At 44.4% G+C, this 17074-nt stretch overlaps 1 non-coding gene across 1 annotated transcript; it reads left to right on the top strand.

Moving 5' to 3' along the window:
• The first annotated feature begins 1138 nt into the window (after positions 1 to 1138).
• LOC132428850 (U6 spliceosomal RNA) lies at positions 1139 to 1242 on the top strand. The gene has a single exon (XR_009520240.1). It is a non-coding gene; the product is annotated as a U6 spliceosomal RNA (small nuclear RNA).
• The last annotated feature ends 15832 nt before the right edge of the window (positions 1243 to 17074 follow it).

The raw sequence follows: 17074 nt of genomic DNA, 5'->3' as shown, positions 1-17074 counted from the left end.
AGATGCAGGTGTAGAGAATGGATTTGAGGACACGGGGAGGGGGAAGGGTAAGCTGGGACGAAGTGAGAGAGTGGCATGGACACATATACACTACCAAATGTAAAATAGATATCTAGTGGAAGCAGCCATATAGCACAGGGAGATCAGCTCAGTGCTGCGTGTCCACCTAGAGCGCTGAGATAGGGAGGGTGGGAGGGAGACGCGAGAGGGAGGAGATAAGGGGATATATGTATATGTATAGCTGATTCACTTTGTTGTACAGCAGAAAGTAACACAACATTGTAAAGCAATTATACTCCAATAAAGATGTTAAAAAAAAAAGAAACAGTGGTAATAACAGTAGTGGGGTAGTAATATGAGTGAGCTACCTGAATCTGAAAAACTTCAAAATGTTTTCAAAGAACTTCTTAAGAGACAATTGACTCGAGTAGGCTCTGCATAAAAATACCCTCCTGTGGACACCTGTGAAATGTTGAGGCTAATTGAGGCTTCTGTTGCTGATTATGGACAAGTTTGCGGGTTGCTGTTTTTCCTCCACTGAATTCCATCTGGTTTTCTACTACTGCCTTTCAGTGGGGCTGTGAGTGTATGGGATGTAAAGAGTACTAAATGGAAGCGTGCTTTTGTGTGGAAGTCATTACAGTGAACACCTGTTCACTGTTGAGTTTAATTGGACCACAGCTGGTGCTGATTGTGTGCAAAAGGGGGCTGCTCCTCTCGCCCGCAGAGGAGCTTGCTGTCAGTCTAACAGTGGGGAAGTCCACGCTCTGAAGTTCAGCTTGCACATTGCAGTCAAGTACTCTCCGCCCTGTATGGCTAGTTGCCTCTGAGGTGCACTGTGGTCAATTTAGCCAGGCAAGAAGAGAATGGTACCTGCGTCTTTGGTCTATTTTATTAAATCAGCTCAGTTCCACATATGGAAATTCGGGGAAATATGGGGGAGATGGTTGGTACAAATTTAGCATAATTATTTACAAAGGAAACAAAGAAATGGAAGCTTCACTCAGAGTGATAGTCTTAGTAATATTAGCTGTTCACCTGTGTCCAGAGATGATAGGCATTGAATACATGTATAAATAGGAAACCAATAATATAGCTCAGTGATCATCAGATAGTGACAAATTAAGATTACATTCTTGTGATCACTTCGGCAGCACATATACTGAAATTGGAACGATACAGAGTTTAACATGGCCCCTGCACAAGGATGACACACAAATTCATGAAGTGTTCCATATTTTTGCACATGAAAGGATGCTCAACATCACTAATCATTAGAGAAATGCAAATCAAAACTACAATGAGGTATCACTTCACACCAGTCAGAATGGCCATCATCAAAAAATCTACAAACGATCAATGCTGTAGAGGGTGTGGAGAAAAGGGAACCCTCTTGCACTGTTGGTGGGAATGTAAATTGATACAGCCACTATGGAGAACAGTACGGAGGTTCCTTAAAAAACTAAAAATAGATCTACCATATGACCCAGCAATCCCACTACTGGGCATATAAAAAGAAATGAAATTGAATTATTTGCAGTGAGGTGGATGGACCTAGAGACTGTCATACAGAGTGAAGTAAGTCAGAAAGAGAAAAACAAATACCATATGCTAACACATATATATGGAATCTAAGAAAAAAAATGGTTCTGAAGAACCTAGGGGCAGGACAGGAATAGAGATGCAGATGTAGAGAATGGACTTGAGGACATGGGAAGTGGGACGTGTAAGCTGCAACGAAGTGAGAGAGTGGCATGGACACATACACACTACCAAATGTAAGATAGATAGCTAGTGGGAAGCAGCCGCAGAGCACAGGGAGATCAGCTCGGTGCTTTGTGTCCACCTAGAGGGGTGGGATAGGGAGGGTGGGAGGGAGACGCAAGAGGGAGGGGATATGGGGATATATGTATATGTATAGCTGATTCACTTTGTTATATAGCAGAAACTAACACACCATTGTAAAGCAATTATACTCCAATAAAGATGTTAAAAAATATATTTAAAAAAAGATTACTTTCCTGATTGAAGAAATGATTATGGAAAAAGACTGTCTGTAGCCTTTAATAATAATAGTATTAATAATAAGCTCGAGTTGTTGACTTAAAAAGAACAGATGCCGACTTGCATATTTCAGTCGTTTAGATGTAATTCACATTACTTATTCATTTAATATCAAAATGCATTGAAACAATGAAACCTTGAGCCTACAAAGGCCCTTGCTTCCTATTCATATTAATATTATTAACTTGCATGGTTCTGAGGATGACCCTTGCATCCCAGGGATGGCAACAATCGCCCAGAAACCAGGAAACATCCTTGCTGAAGCAAATCTGCTGATACTCGATTTTGGCTGTTCAGCGGGGGTCATCCCTCCTTGTGGGGGGCTAACAGGTGTTGTGGGCATGACCCACCTTTGGGAGAGGTGAAACTGACTTGCTTCTGAGAGTAAAAGGTCAGATGAGTTGTTGTATCTAAAAACGATTCCATCGCTCCATTTTTTGTTCTTTTGATATTTGCACAGTCCGTTTGTACATAGGGTAAGAAAGCTCACTTTACCATTTTTGTTTGCTGAGATAGGTCTGGCTCACCACCCTCAGCCCAGGAGGGGAAATGAGGCTGAGAGCTTCCCTAGAGTCAAAGTGCAGGACAAGATGTGAACTATGGGCCTCTCCTACGTCAAGTTCAACAGCCTCTCCGCTACCACGGCAGCCTTGGTCTTAGAGCTGCAGGTGCCACCCAAACTGAACAGGGACTCCTCTGAGGCGGAATCCAGCTCCCCTGTGCCACTTTCTAGCTGTGCAGTCTTGGGTTAGCCACTCCTCCCCTGTGGGTAGGATCAAATGAGAAAACTTTGCAAAAATGCTTTGTCAACTGTGAAGAGCCTTACAAATATAGAGACATTGATGACTCAAGGGGCAGCTTTTCAGTCCAACTGAAAACAGATTTTTCCGCATGAGAAACGTTCCTGCGAAAGGCAACAGTGAGAGATTCAAGGGTGGAAAGTGTATGCTCTCTCCTCTGTTCTCTTTTTGGTGACTTACAATTAATGATTCCTTTCAAGCAGATACCAAATGCAGCATCACTATTGATCAATAGATGTTCTTCCCCAATTGTTTGTGTTAGCTCTCTACTTTTCAACCGAAGACTACGCTTGTGCTCTTTGAGGAAACATACACTTGCACACATACACACATGCTCTCTTTCCCAGCACAGATGGAAAGCAGTCTGAGTTCACATGAGTGAGGTCACAGGTACTTCCTGTGTGCTGGCGTGGTCTTTCTATAGCTAGGCTCACCCTCACCACCACCCCAAGTGGATGGAAAACGTGAGCTGTCCCTGATGAGATGATGTGAGCAGATCTCAGTGTTTGGTAGAAAGACCCTGGGGAATTGTATGTCTGGAGACCTTCCCCTCTGTGCCCCCAGAAGTCACTTTGACATCCAAAGACCATGCATGGCCTGTGCTGGGTTGACTAATTTGCTCTTACGTGATCAGACCAGAAAAAAATAACTGATGATCATTTTCCTGAATTAAGAAATAGAGGCACACATGGAGCATCTCCAAACTGGAACTCAAACTGTACCATGTGCAGTAACTCAGGCTTTAATGAAAACGGCTGCTGGACTAAATGTTAATCTGGGCAAAATCAGAAACGCAGCTTGCTGTGTGCAATCCATGCAAAAGGGATGCTGGTATCTATTGAGAGCAATGCAGTAAGGCCCCCGCCTGCTTTTGGTTTGGGGGCACAAACTTACACCTCCTCAAGGAGGCTGTTGCAAATAGGGAAATAAACAAAAGCTGAGTCTACCACTGGCACCGGGGTCATCATTCAATGGCAGCGCCCCCCAAAAATGCCAAAAGAATCTTGGGAGTGTGTGTCTGGTCAATTCAGAAGCCATGCAATTCAGAAGCTGTGCACTATGGGAAACACCAACTCTCCAGGTTGGCATGTCATTTAGGGGGTCAGCCCTATCTGGAGAAAGATAAGCACATCTCAATTTTGGCCACTGGCTGTCACAAGCCTGGGACAGTTCCTGGGACCCCACACTAGACTGTTTCGTGTTTATAACTCCTCTGTCCCAGAGCCACAGCTTGCATTAGCCCTGCCCATCCTGCTTGGTGGCATGCCCAGGCCACTCCCACACAGCTAGCCCAAGCCAGCCCCAGTTTACACGGTGAAGTCTGGACGTTCCCCTGACTCAGCAGAGCATCCTGCTGATCCCTCAGCTGCTGCTGCCTCTCTCCATCTCTCCATCTCACCCATCCTGACCCGCGTAGCCATCCTCCTAGACAGGCTGGCTGGTCCACCATGCACAATGGTCAGGTTGCGCACAGAGAACTGGCGGGCGCTCGCACCCCTCACGACTCCATCGCTGAGCAGAGCCACATGTTCCCCCTCCCCAGCGCTGCTTGGCTTCACTCATTTGAAACAGTGATCTGGACACCAGAAAATGCTCTAATCCTGCTCTGTGGGCCAGGCCATTTCACCCGTGGTAGGGACCTACCCCACTGCAGCATAAAATGATCTTCCCGGTTGGCTCATTCGTCACAGCCTGCCCTCGGTTCAGTGGCTTTGTCTGGGTCCTGCAGGAGGCGACATTCTGTCAAGAAGACCTGCACAGTTCTGTCATCTCCCTTCTCCAGCTGATCCATCAACCCAGTCTCCCACAGTCCATCCTGGGCCCTTCTTGTTTCCTTCTGAGCAGAAGGGAACTTTTGCTCATTTCCATTAGATCAGCTGTGCTCACATGTAATGTGCATCGGGGAATTTTATCGGAAACGCAGATCTCTGTACCTAGGGATTCTGATTCAGTAGTGTAGGAGCTAGTCCCAGGAATCTGCATTTTTGTTAAGTACCCACCCCAGGGGATTCCAGTGTGGTGATCCAGGACTGTAGCTTGAGAAACCACTGCAGGGGGCGGGGCACAACAAGGCCAAGGACGAGGGCCTGCCTCTTGTTTGCCACCATTCCCCCAGCTTTGACGTGATGCTTGTTCACAGTAGTCGCTCAGCAAACACCTGTACTGGATGAATGATTGAACGATGACAGCCAGAGAGGTATCCTGGTTCCACAAGGGCAGTGAGTAATGGGCTCATCCTTCTGGAATTATTTGGGAATGTCTAAATAGAGCGGCAGAGTTCATATGCTTTAACTTGGTATTTTCTTCTGGGAGGAATATACATAACGAGTATGATAAGAAAGGTTAGAAAATTGTTCTTTACATAAAAGGAAATTTGGGATCTCATGGACATCAGGCAATAGAAGGATGACCAGGGTGCCTGTGATGTTTTCTCATGAAAGAATTCTACCTGGGCAGTTAGAGTGCAAGCCAGGTGTATGTGAAATGATGCAAACGAATGAAGAAGCACCCCGCACGGTCTGCTCCCACCGAGGAAGTGTGCGCACAGATGAAGCTCGAACATGCACGTGGCAGGTTACAAGTGGTTAGCAGTTAATGTCCGTTTGGTTCTTTTTATGTACAAAACAGCGCAAATCCATACAAACTAAATAAAAACAAATGAGGCTGCTGCCACGTGGCTGGCCTAGAGCTCCTGGTAAACATCTGAAGAAAATGATGGCAAGAGGCAGAGAGCTGGGCTCAGGGAAAAAACATCAGAGACGTGCATTGGTTTTGACAGAGGAAATCACTCCCAGATGCTGGATGTGGTCTTTCCAGGTTCCTCCGTCTCGCTTCCCGAGTGGCAGGCTCAGGGCTGGTTCAGGGTCCTCTCTCTCCACCCTTCCTCTTGCCTGGATCCTCTGCCCAACCCAGGGTCCCCCTGGCCTGGTCCCAGTGGATCAACACAAGACCTGTGTCCTCAAGAGGTGCTCATGTGCCCCGCCCTTCCCAGCCTGGCCCTTCGCAGGGCCCCTCAGATGTGCAGCTAGAGACACAGTGCAGGTCTTAAAGGAACCAAAGAAGAGCATATTCCTGAGGGTGTGCCTGAACTGACCAGTCACACTCTTCACGTTCCAGGCCCTTCTCTCTCCTAGCACCTCCATTTTGGAGATTCTTCCCCAAGGGTTTGTGGGTTAAACAGGGAGGCATTGGCAGAGCCAAGCTGTCGTAGGCTGCCTTGCAGCTGATGGCAGAGAAAGGCTGGCCCAAAGGTGCCTTTGGGGAGGTGAAGCAGGGAAAGCAGAGAGAACACAGTTTCTAAAAGACTAGCCAGGCTGATCGGGCCAAACAGCATTAGCGGTAGCATCTTTCTCCACCACCAAAGAAACAGTGTATTAGTTGTCCTGGCTTTGGCGCTAGTGCTTTGGAAAACAAAAACAAAATGTCACAAGGTCCCAAAGCCAATGGCTTGCTAAGAGCATTCGGATCGTCACCGTCACCGTGGGAATGAAGTACCAGCTCTCTCTTTTAAATGAGGAGAGGGTGTAAAGTGTTTAATGCTATCCCACAGCTCTCGCCGACGCCGGGATTCCCTTTAGCCATTCCTGGAGCAGAACAGCCAGATAGCACAGAGGCGCTGAACACAGGGACCTGGTAGGTGAGGGCATAGCCTGTGGCAGCTGCTGGAAGGACGAAGACAGAGAACACCGTCACTCGCCCCTGGGCCACCGGCCTCAGCTGTACTTCCCCAAGGGCAGCGCATGCTGGAAACAGGCATGGAGACTCCAGACCTTCTGTAATGGACAGGGCTGTTCTGCTCAACAAATTCCTGCCCAACATTTGACTGTCCCACTAGACAATCCTGGAGGAGAAACATCTATTTATAATTTATCTGAGCCTGGACCCTAACTTGTATTTAGATACAAAACCTCAAGCATTACTTGCATGGTTTTAATATTCACTGAACTCTGAAAATGCACTTAATGTGTAAATCAAGGGAAGATTGTACTTTGTTTTTTATTGCAGTGAAATTCACATAAGAGAAATGAACAATTCATGCTGTCTTAAAGTGTATAATTCAATGCGCTAAAGGCATGAATATATGTTCACACTGTTGTGCATTCACACCCCTATCTCGTTTCAAAACCTTTCATTTCCCCAGAAGAGAACCCCGTACCCATTAAGCAGTCCCTTCCTACCCGCCACCCACCCACCTCCAGCCCCTCGTAGCCATCCATCTGCTATGTGTCTGGATGGATTTACCTGTTCTGAATGTTTTATCTCATGTAAATGGAATCGTACAATATGTATGTAATCTTTTGTGTCTGGTTTCTGTTTTCAAGGTCCATCCACGCTGTAGCAAGCATCAGTACTTCATTCCTTTGCAAGGCTGAATAATATTCCATTGTACATATATTCCACATTTTGCTTATCTGTTCATCCATTGATGGATATATGTGTTGTGTCCACCGATTGCTGTTGTAAATAGTGCTACTGTGAACATTCCTGTACAGGTATTTGGTGGAGTAGCTGTTTTCCATCCTTTTGGTTATATACCTAGGAGTGGGATTGCTGGGTCATACAGTAACTCTCTGTTTAGCTTTTTGAGGAATCCGTAGTTTGTTTTGTATGAAACTCTAGCAAAAGTTGCTCGTTAGTTCTGAAAATCACCCTGCTGATGACCATGCCTAGGTCAAGTCTACACCTGTGTCTCTTGCACTCATGGTGATCAACAAGCAGGAGCTATCACCTGACTATGTTAATTATTACAGCCAAGTATTTACACTCTGGAAAATATTATTTCCTTTTGTGCTATAGCCAGGTCATTATATCAATTATTATTAATGATTTGTGTAGGTAGGTTATCTCATCTATAAAAGATATAGGATAAGGAGCATTATAAGCATTTTTGAAAGGAGGAGTTACATCTGGTAGAGTTAAGAATCACTACGACAGTGTCTTAGTCTGTTTGAGTTGCTGTAACAGAATCCCACAGACTGGGTGCCTCATAAACAACAGAAATTGATTTCTCACAGTTTTGGAGTCTGGGAAGTCCAAGATCAAGGCACAAGAAGGTTCAGTGTCCAGTGAAGCCTCGCTTCCTGGCTCATAGACAGCTGTCTTCTCACTGGGTCCTCACATGAGAGAGCTTTCTGGGGTCTCTTTTATAAGAGCACTAATCACATTCATGAGAGCTCCACCCTCATGACCTAATCACTTCCCAAAGTCCCTAACTCCAAATACCATCACATTGTGGGTTAGGTTTCAACATAGGAATTTGTGGGTGGGAGGGACACAAACATTCAGTCTATAGCACAGAGGGTGTTGAACTGCATGCCAGCACTTTGTATCTGTGGAAACAAGGTGACATTGATACTGGACTTGCCAGCCAGGCCAGTGTTGACACATATTGTCTGACAAAACGCTGTGGTTTCCATACCTATAGCCCAAAAGTTACAGGTGTGGCAGCCTCGAAACACATAACTACTGGAGTCCTGGATGATAACATTTGTGGTGAGGGTGTTGGACGATATACAATAGAATGAGCATAACGTTGTTTCTGCTCAGACAGGGGGATATTTACAGAGCACCTCTTCCTAGAAGTAGTTCTATCCACCAAAGCCTGGATAATATCCCCTCACTTGCATGCTGTATAGAAAGGGAAGCTAGTCACTAATAAAGCAGTGGGGAATTTTGAGAGGGTCAGCCTCCTTAAATTTCAGCTGCACTTCTTCAGGGCAGTAAATTAGAAACAGGGAAAGATGGAGTTGTAAAATAGTTGAAAAAACACTATACTTAAAATATCATCCTACTTAGTAAATTCATGACTGGTTGCTTCTGGGACGGGGGGAGGGAAATTTGATCAAAAGATACTTCAGATTTCTCTGTAATATTTTATTTCTTCTAGTAAAAAAAACCCTTTCAGAAAATAGATTAGCATGTTGATATTTGTAAATTCTTGGAAGTGAGACTATGATGTTGTTTATATATTCTCTGTAAACTTCTGAAATTTTTCCCTCAAAATCAGATAGATAGATAGATAGATAATCTTAGAGCACTTCTAGACAGAAACTGAGCATTCTCAGTAATTTATATAAAACCTCTAAATGTAGGTTATCTCAGAATATTGAGTAAAGTTCCCTGTGCTACACAGTAAGTCCCTGTTGGTTATCTATCTTACATATAGTAGTGTGTGTATGTTCATCCCAAGCTCCTGATGAGAAAAGAACCTAAAAAAGAATGAATATGTATATATGTATAACTGAATCACTTTGCTGTACACTGGAAACTAACACAACATTGTAAATCAACTATACTCCAATAAAATTAAAATTAAAGAAAAACTGTAATGTGACAAATCTAATGCAAACTAATGAGGATCACAGAAAAGTAGCCAACATGGGAGCAGGATGTTGAAAGGAGAGGAGAACGAGAGAGGACCATTTCCCATGACCCTTTTTGCAGTCTGGAGAAATGTTCCAACAGTTCATCCTTCATACACGATGACGGGCATTAATAGCAGAGCCACGTGCAAGAGTAATTTTGTTTGTTGTGTTTATAGGCATTTAAATTACTGTTTTGTACTCTGTGTCTAGATGGGTTGGTCATCTCAATTAATCTTTTATGTTCCCCAAATGGCATCCCACGCTAAAAGAACTTTTCCAGGCATTGCTTAAGGTAAACCTGAGGCCAGGTGGGACCCAATTGACATTTCAGATGACATTAAGCATCTCAAGTCTGATGCTTAAGAGAGCCAACCAGTAAGATGCCTGTGGTGGATTAAAGATGACCACTAATTCTTTGTTTCTCCTCGCGTCAAAAAGATGGAATGTATTTCCCATCCCCTGGAACTTGAGCTGGCCATGTCTTGCTTGACCAATAGAATTCAGAGGCAGTGATATTCTCGAACTTCTAAGGCTAAGTCATAGAAGCCTTGCAGCCTCTGCCATGATTCTTAGGATGCTCAATCTGGGAGAAGCCAATGACCATGCAAGTCTGACTACTCTGAGACTACCATCCTGTGAGGTAGCCTAAGCTAGGTGAGCAAAGATGCCACGTGGATACAGAACAATGACCCACCAGCCCAAGCTTCTCTGGCCATTCCAACCCAGGCACCAGACATGGAAGTGAAGAGGCCATCTTATTTGGACATTTCAGGCCCACCAGACATGACATGGAGAAAAACCAAGAAACCCAACTGACAGCTGAGATCACAGCCTCAGATATATGGCCCCAGTTAAAACATCCCAACCATCTCTTGCCATTTGAGTCACCCAATCATCATGGAACAGTGATGAGCTATTCTCACTGAGCCTCATCCCAATTCCTGACACACAAAATCCTAAGCACAATAAATGTTGTTTAATGCCACTTAGTTTTAGGGTTGTTTGTTCCTCAGAAATTGATCACTGGAATAGTTCCCTTACCTGAACAGTGCCTAAAGATTTGATTACTGCCTGGATGGGCAGGAATTCACATATACCTTAATTATCCAACCCACCTCCAACGTGAAAATAGATGTTTTCTTGACATGCAGATGATTGTATATTTTTGCTGTTTATTTGTATCTTGTTTTCTTGTTTTTATTTTGTTATTTATATATCTGAGGACAAAGGCCAAGGTTTGTTCCAAGGACAGGTGGTCCTTGGGGATGGGAGGAGGGCAAGAAAACTCCATGGTTTAAAAAAAAAAAAAAAGGTGGGAAATGCTGGTAAAAAGTAAATAGGTTTCACTCTTGCAAGATTTCTCAAAGCTATGAGTATATAAATGTGCATTGTGAATCATCAAGATGAAAACAGAAGATGAAGCATTTCCCCAAGTCTATTAGATCATGAAAAAGGTATTTTGGTCCCAAGTACCATCTTGCAGGATTAGCACTTCACAGAGCATCCGAGCCACTTGCTCACGTTGGTGTTTCTGTCTTGGTTTACAACTGTTCAGTAGGCAGCTGTGTGCACATTGATCTGGAAGCACAGCACACAGCAGTGCACTCTGGGAGTTGCACACATGAAATGAGCCTTTGAAAGAAGCCAAAGAGCAACGCAGAAATGACACTCAGAGGGTGCACTGAGTGTCATTAAACCTCGCATCTCTTCTGATTGGTTAGTGCAATCGCCATATTGATGGTTAAATCTTTTTACCAACATCCTTGGAATCATAAAGATTGGGAGAGGAAAGGAAACCAACGATGGTGGAAATGATCACATAGCCCCTCTTGTCATTGTTAAAAAAATCATTTTGCTTTTGATTCTGGGAAGCATGTGCCTGGGAATATTAGCTAGCCTTCTCACTTGACCCCAATAGAACTGTCCTTTTCATGTTACCAAATGAGCTTCGTGATCAGTCATGCCAATTTCAGCTGGCCAAGTGCCCAAGCAGAGCTCAAGGCTGGTCCAAGTGTTTCTTCCACCAATTTGAGCTATCAAATTCATTCATTCTCCTAGGTTAGAATGTCATCCCCAAAAGAAACATTTCCTGAAGGCCAAAGCTCATGTGTTCCTAGGAACACATCCAAGCTGGGCTCAGCACTGCTCTGACATAGGCAGGAACCGCACGATGAGGAATTCAGAGAAGCAAATACAACTTCCCCACGCTCGGACCTTTCCCACTCTCAATGCTTATTCCCAGTCACCAGGGACTGGATGACCATGTTTTTCTAGGTTCCCCATGCCCAGGATTCAGATAAGCATGAGGACTCTTCCTGCCCTGGTCATTGACTCCATAGTTTGGGGGGTTTCCTATAAGTTGGGGTGCTTTTCTTTCATGGTTCAAGCTAGTCTCGTATTTTACATCCCTCCCTCTCCCTATTATAGGACTCAGGATATTGGACTGTGATTATCCACCTATACGTTTATATGCGCCACTAAATGTTGTAAGGCTAGGAATCCTCGTTTACCCCGCATCCCCAGTGCCTAGCAGAGTGCTACCTGTTAGCTGCCTCATCCTGGGTATCTCATCTGGTTCTCTGGCAGGAAGAAGGAGAAAGGAGAAAAGATGAAGAAAAAAAAAAAGTGTCAGCTAAATCCACCTCCTTTTATCAAGAAAAAAACATATCTATCCATTCTAAAAATCCACCCAGTAGGCTATCTTTACAGCTCATTGTCCAAGAATGAGTCACTTAGCCACCCCCTGAGTAAAGGAATCCATGCCAGGAATGGGGTGATTTCTAATAAGGCATTTGATTGCCCTAAACAAAATAGGGTTCCTTAGTAAGGAAGAAGGGCAGAATAGATGCTGAATCAGCAACCCGTGTCTGATGATCAAAATGAAAAGACCAGGCCTGTTTTTATTCATAAAAATAAATCAATAAAGTTTTTAGAAGGTGTGCTTGGCCATTTATTTCTATCTGCAGGTAAAGATGACGATTTTATTTACCTAAGAGTCCACTGAGAAATCCTTATACTCCTCTGGCCGGTGGAAGTATCAAATTGGGGCCGGGGTGGCGGGTGTCTTTTCTTTTTAAATAAATCACTGGGCTGTCAGAAATTGAGCACAGCCTCTCCCAGTTTGGGTTCCTTCGTGAATCACCAGACCACATCCTCTTCCACTTATTTGCCTGTGTTGTGTTGCAAATGACGTTTAAAAGACATTTTTTTCCCAAAGAAAATGTAAAGAATAGAGTTCCCCCACAGCTACCACCCAGGATAATGAACTATAGCTGCTGTCATGCCAGGAGGGCTTAATGACAGTGTTGGATGTGTGTGTGGACAGCCGAGTCTCCTTTCAAAGTTGTCTCTTTGAATGGGCTTCAAGATGTTTTGACAATTATCTGTTACAAAGAAACTCACTATTAATTGCATATTGTCATAGCTCTTAATCCAACGTAACTGTTAGGCCAACAAAGCATTCTATCCTCAGGAGAAGGGGACGCAGACACGGCCCAATCTTTTCCCGCTGGGTAAGTGGTTTCTCTAAGTCCCTCTCAGCTCCCTGCCTTCAGTTTTCATGGATAAAATCAAGGGGAAAAGCTCCACTCTCTGTGCATGACTTCAGCACTTTGCCAGCCAGGAGTTAGAATGACTCATCCCAGGATCTGTCAGGAAAATGCAACCACAGGAGCAGCGTTTCTCATTAAGGTTCATGGAGGACACTAGGGACCCAGAGGCATTAAGGCTGCAGAAGCCCCGAGAAGCTCAGACAGTGCTAATTATGCTCCCTGGCATGTTCCCTTATGCCTTCCACCCCTCTGTGTGATTTGATGCTGGAGAAAATGTGCTTTCGTGGGAGGCTGCTGGGTAAGGCGGTCAAGGAGAGGAGAAGCAAAAGTAGGATGGAAATGTCAAAAAGTCTTAATTGGAGGAGTATGCATTGTTCCTTAAATCTGAGAAGAAAGAACCATATCATTATTGTACTAGGTTCAGGAACCTTACTTCACCTCGGACAAAGTCAGGGAGTTGAATCACCTGGAACCCTAATCCGCTCCCTACATCCCTATGGAGTGATTTTCTGAAAACACAGATTCGGTCACATCCTTCCCCTTCTTATTCACCTCCAGAGACTCCCATTGCCTGCTAGATAGAGCCCATACCTCTCAGCCTGGCCTGAGAGTTCTTACACGGATGCGCCCAGCCTACTCTTCCAGGCTTGTCTCCTACCACCCTCCCCCAGCCACACGGGGACCACAAAAGACTACTCACTGTTCCCACAGTCAGTGAACTTTCATGCCTTCGGACCTTGGTTCACGCTGTTCCCTCTTCCTAGAGCACTTCCTCTTCCTTCTTGCCTAAGAAATCTTGTTATCCTTCAGACCCAATTTAGATGTCACCTCCTATGTAATGCCTGTCCCAAGCCCTCTGGCAGAATTTAACTTACCTCCTCTGGACTCTCTGCACTCTGCTTCTACTCAACTATGCCACTTATCGCACTGTAACATCATCATGTTTCTGTCTCCTGTTTAGTTGGAAGGTGATTTTCTTCTCAGCAGGAGTTGTATCAAATTGGCTGGTATAGTTCAAGCAACGAGTATAGGTAGAAGGAGATGTAGAGTATGTTAGAGGATGGGAAGAAAATGGAAGGGTGGATGGATAGATGGATAGTTAATTTGTATTATATTAGGTATCTTGGGCAGTTAAAGAGGATCTCCCAAGCCTGTGAACTGAAAGAAATCTGTAAATAAAGAGCCATTAAACTGAGACTCAGATGATCCAGTCCTATTAGCTTTATAGGTCCCAATGTCCCTATCTAATAAATCAGGAAGGCATTTCCTGTTCTAATATCGCATGAGTCAGTAATAGTCTAAACCATTGCCATCCAGTTGCACTTTCTATGGGAATGGAAGTGTTCTAAAATTTGTTCTGCCCAATAGAGTAGCCATTAGTCACATGTCACTATTGTATACTTGAAATGTGACTAGTGCAACTGAAGAACTGATTTGTAACTTTAATTGATTTTAATTTTATATTTAAATAGCTACATATGGCTAGTGGCTACCATATTGGACAATACAGGTGTAATCCATTACTCACAATGTTATACCTCAGTATACTGCTACTTAATACCATCAAAGGCATTGCTAGGCAGGCTCAAACTGCACAGATTCTTCTTGTGCAGGCAATAAAGACACCTATGTTGGGTGAAACGAGTGGTGTTCTACCGTCTCTCATTTCTCAGCTAAACATAACTCCTCCACTGACCTTGCCCTAACCTATCACACCTACCTGGCCTGAATTCACTCCGAAGGATAAGGAGAAGCCCAAAGATGCCCAATCAAGAGGTCCAAATCTACTGATGAATCTCAAAGTTTGAACGGATACATCTCCAATCCCCTTGCCCTGGTGCTCAAAGTTGTCACCCCCATGAGGGCAGGAATAATGTCTTGTTCATCACCGTATCTCTCAGGACATCTAGAATCCTGCCTGGCACTTAGCAAATGCTCATTCACATTAACTTAATTAATTTACCAGAATTGCCAATAGGGAAGAGTATTCTAGTTATAGACTTGAACTCTCAAGACCAACAATTTCACTCCCAAAAGCCTATCTGCCCATCCAAGGTGGTCAATCATAAAACCTCACTCAACGTGCAGCAACAGACAGGTCTTAAACACCTGCTGTGTGTCTAATCCTAGGCCTTTGGCCACTTACTCAGGACCCTGTACACAGGGTCCTGTATATTCTGTATACAGAATACCTAAGACAAAGTCCCTCCCCTCCAAGAGTTCACAGTTTAGTAGGAAACAGAGAAACACAATCAATTCTAATTCTAGAAGCCAGTTAATTCCAATAGAAGTGCATGTAAGAAGGCATACAATAGTTCTTCATTTTTAAAGTTTAAGAATCTCTGTTCTGGGCTTCCCTGGTGGCGCAGTGGTTGGGAGTCCGCCTGCCGATGCGCATCCGGAGCCTGTGCTCCGCAACGGGAGAGGCCGCAGCAGTGAGAGGCCCGCGTACGGCAAAAAAAAAAAAAAAAAAATCTCTGTTCTCATCACAAGAAAAATATTTTTGTAACTATGATGGTGACAGATGTCAACTAAACTTGTTGTGGTGATCATTTCACAGTGTATACAAATATCAGATCATTATGTTATGTACCTAAAACTAATATAATATGTCAATTATACTTCAATTTAGAAAAAGAATCTCAGGATTGGACATCATGGTGGACATTGGGTTGCATCACCCAGATAGTCCTTCAGTGAAGGAACTGTTGTCCCAGCACTTCTAAGTGCTGTTGGCAGACAGTCTCCAAACACAAGTTTCTTCTGATAGCCCTCATCCAATGCCTGGACAGTGCAGGAGTATAAAGGCCCAGTTATCTTGCACCACTTCTAGATAAATCTGAAAAGCCTTTTAGCTCCAGATATCACAAGAATTCAGCTGAGGCTGTTCTTAGACCTGCATCCAAGCTTGATTTCTTCCTCTGAACACTTCTGTTTCCTTTCCTTCCTTTCCCAACAGCCTTCCTTAATAAACCTCTTACATGCTAAACTCCATCTCAGAGTCTGCTTCCCAGAGAGCCCAACCTACAACAATTAGTAGCAGAGGAATAGATAGGGGTTTTGGAACTTCATCACTTCCCATCTGTCTGGCAGAGACCCCATCACACTGATGGAAGCTGGAGCACTTCTAGCCCATGGCACAGCGTAGCAGTCAAGTCCAGTCAAAAAACAGCCACTGGTGCTGTATTGTGATGAATACCAGTGGAAGGGGATATATTAGCTATTGCAGTGTATCAGGTGTTTGAGAAATATGGCCGCCGTAGTAATTACAAGACCAATATCGGCTATTATTAAGCTTCACTGATACTCTGAAAAAATATAAGAAAAAGCTCAGAGGATTAATCCCAACTGAAAGTTAGGTGTGAAAGCCAGAAGACCTTCTTGGTAGCATACAAAGAAGCTCTCATTTCCTGCAGTGTGAGGGCAGGGAAAGCTGAAGACCAGGACCAAGATATAATTGTCAGAATAGCTGAGCCCAAAGTTTGGTTAGGATAAAATGGGACCCTGACACAAGAAATGGGAACAGCTGGGTTAACCCCCGTTCCCAAATTTTGAATCCACAGACTCCCCTGAGCTTTCTGAGACTGCTGAAGAGGCCCACCCTCCCTATTAAGAAGTTGCATTCCACCACTGACTGGAGATTATGAGAGTCCTCTCCGCTGCAAGGCCACAAGTGCCCCACCCAAGATCTGCCCTCACGTCCCTTCCTGGTCACTTATAACTAGGTTTAGTTAAGTCACAACATAACCCAACTGGGGACAAGCTGACAAGGGGGAAAAAAAGGAACTATACCCTTAAGGAGTTTCAAGCCCTAGCCAGCATGTACCAGCAAGAGCTGGGAGGGTACACTCAGAATTGTCTTCTGGAGGTGCTTAATCAAGGAGGTTGGAATATAAGGTTGGATAAGTAAGAGTTTGTCGATTGGAGAGCCCTCTCTCAGGATAAAAGATTTAACACCTTGGCAAGACCGCTAGAACAGGGGTCCCCAGCCCCTGGGCCACGGATGAGTACCGGTCCGTGGCCTGTTAGGAACTAGGCCACACAGCAGGAGGTGAGCAGCGGGCGAGCCAGCAAAGCTTCTTCTGTATTTACAGCCGCTCCCCATCGCTCGCATTACTGCCTGAGCTCCGCCACCTGTCAGCATGATGGTGAGTTGTATAACTCTTACGTTATATATTACAATGTAATCATAATAGAAATAAAGTGCACAGTAAATGTAATGCACTTGAATCATCCCCAAACCATCCCCCCACGCCAGTCTGTGAAAAAATTGTCTTCCATGAAACCGGTCCCT

Source organism: Delphinus delphis, chromosome 7, assembly GCF_949987515.2.
Source record: "Delphinus delphis chromosome 7, mDelDel1.2, whole genome shotgun sequence".
NCBI lineage: Eukaryota > Metazoa > Chordata > Mammalia > Artiodactyla > Delphinidae > Delphinus > Delphinus delphis.
The sequence above is the reverse complement of the archived record's forward strand: the minus strand, read 5'-3'. Positions and strand labels throughout refer to the sequence as shown.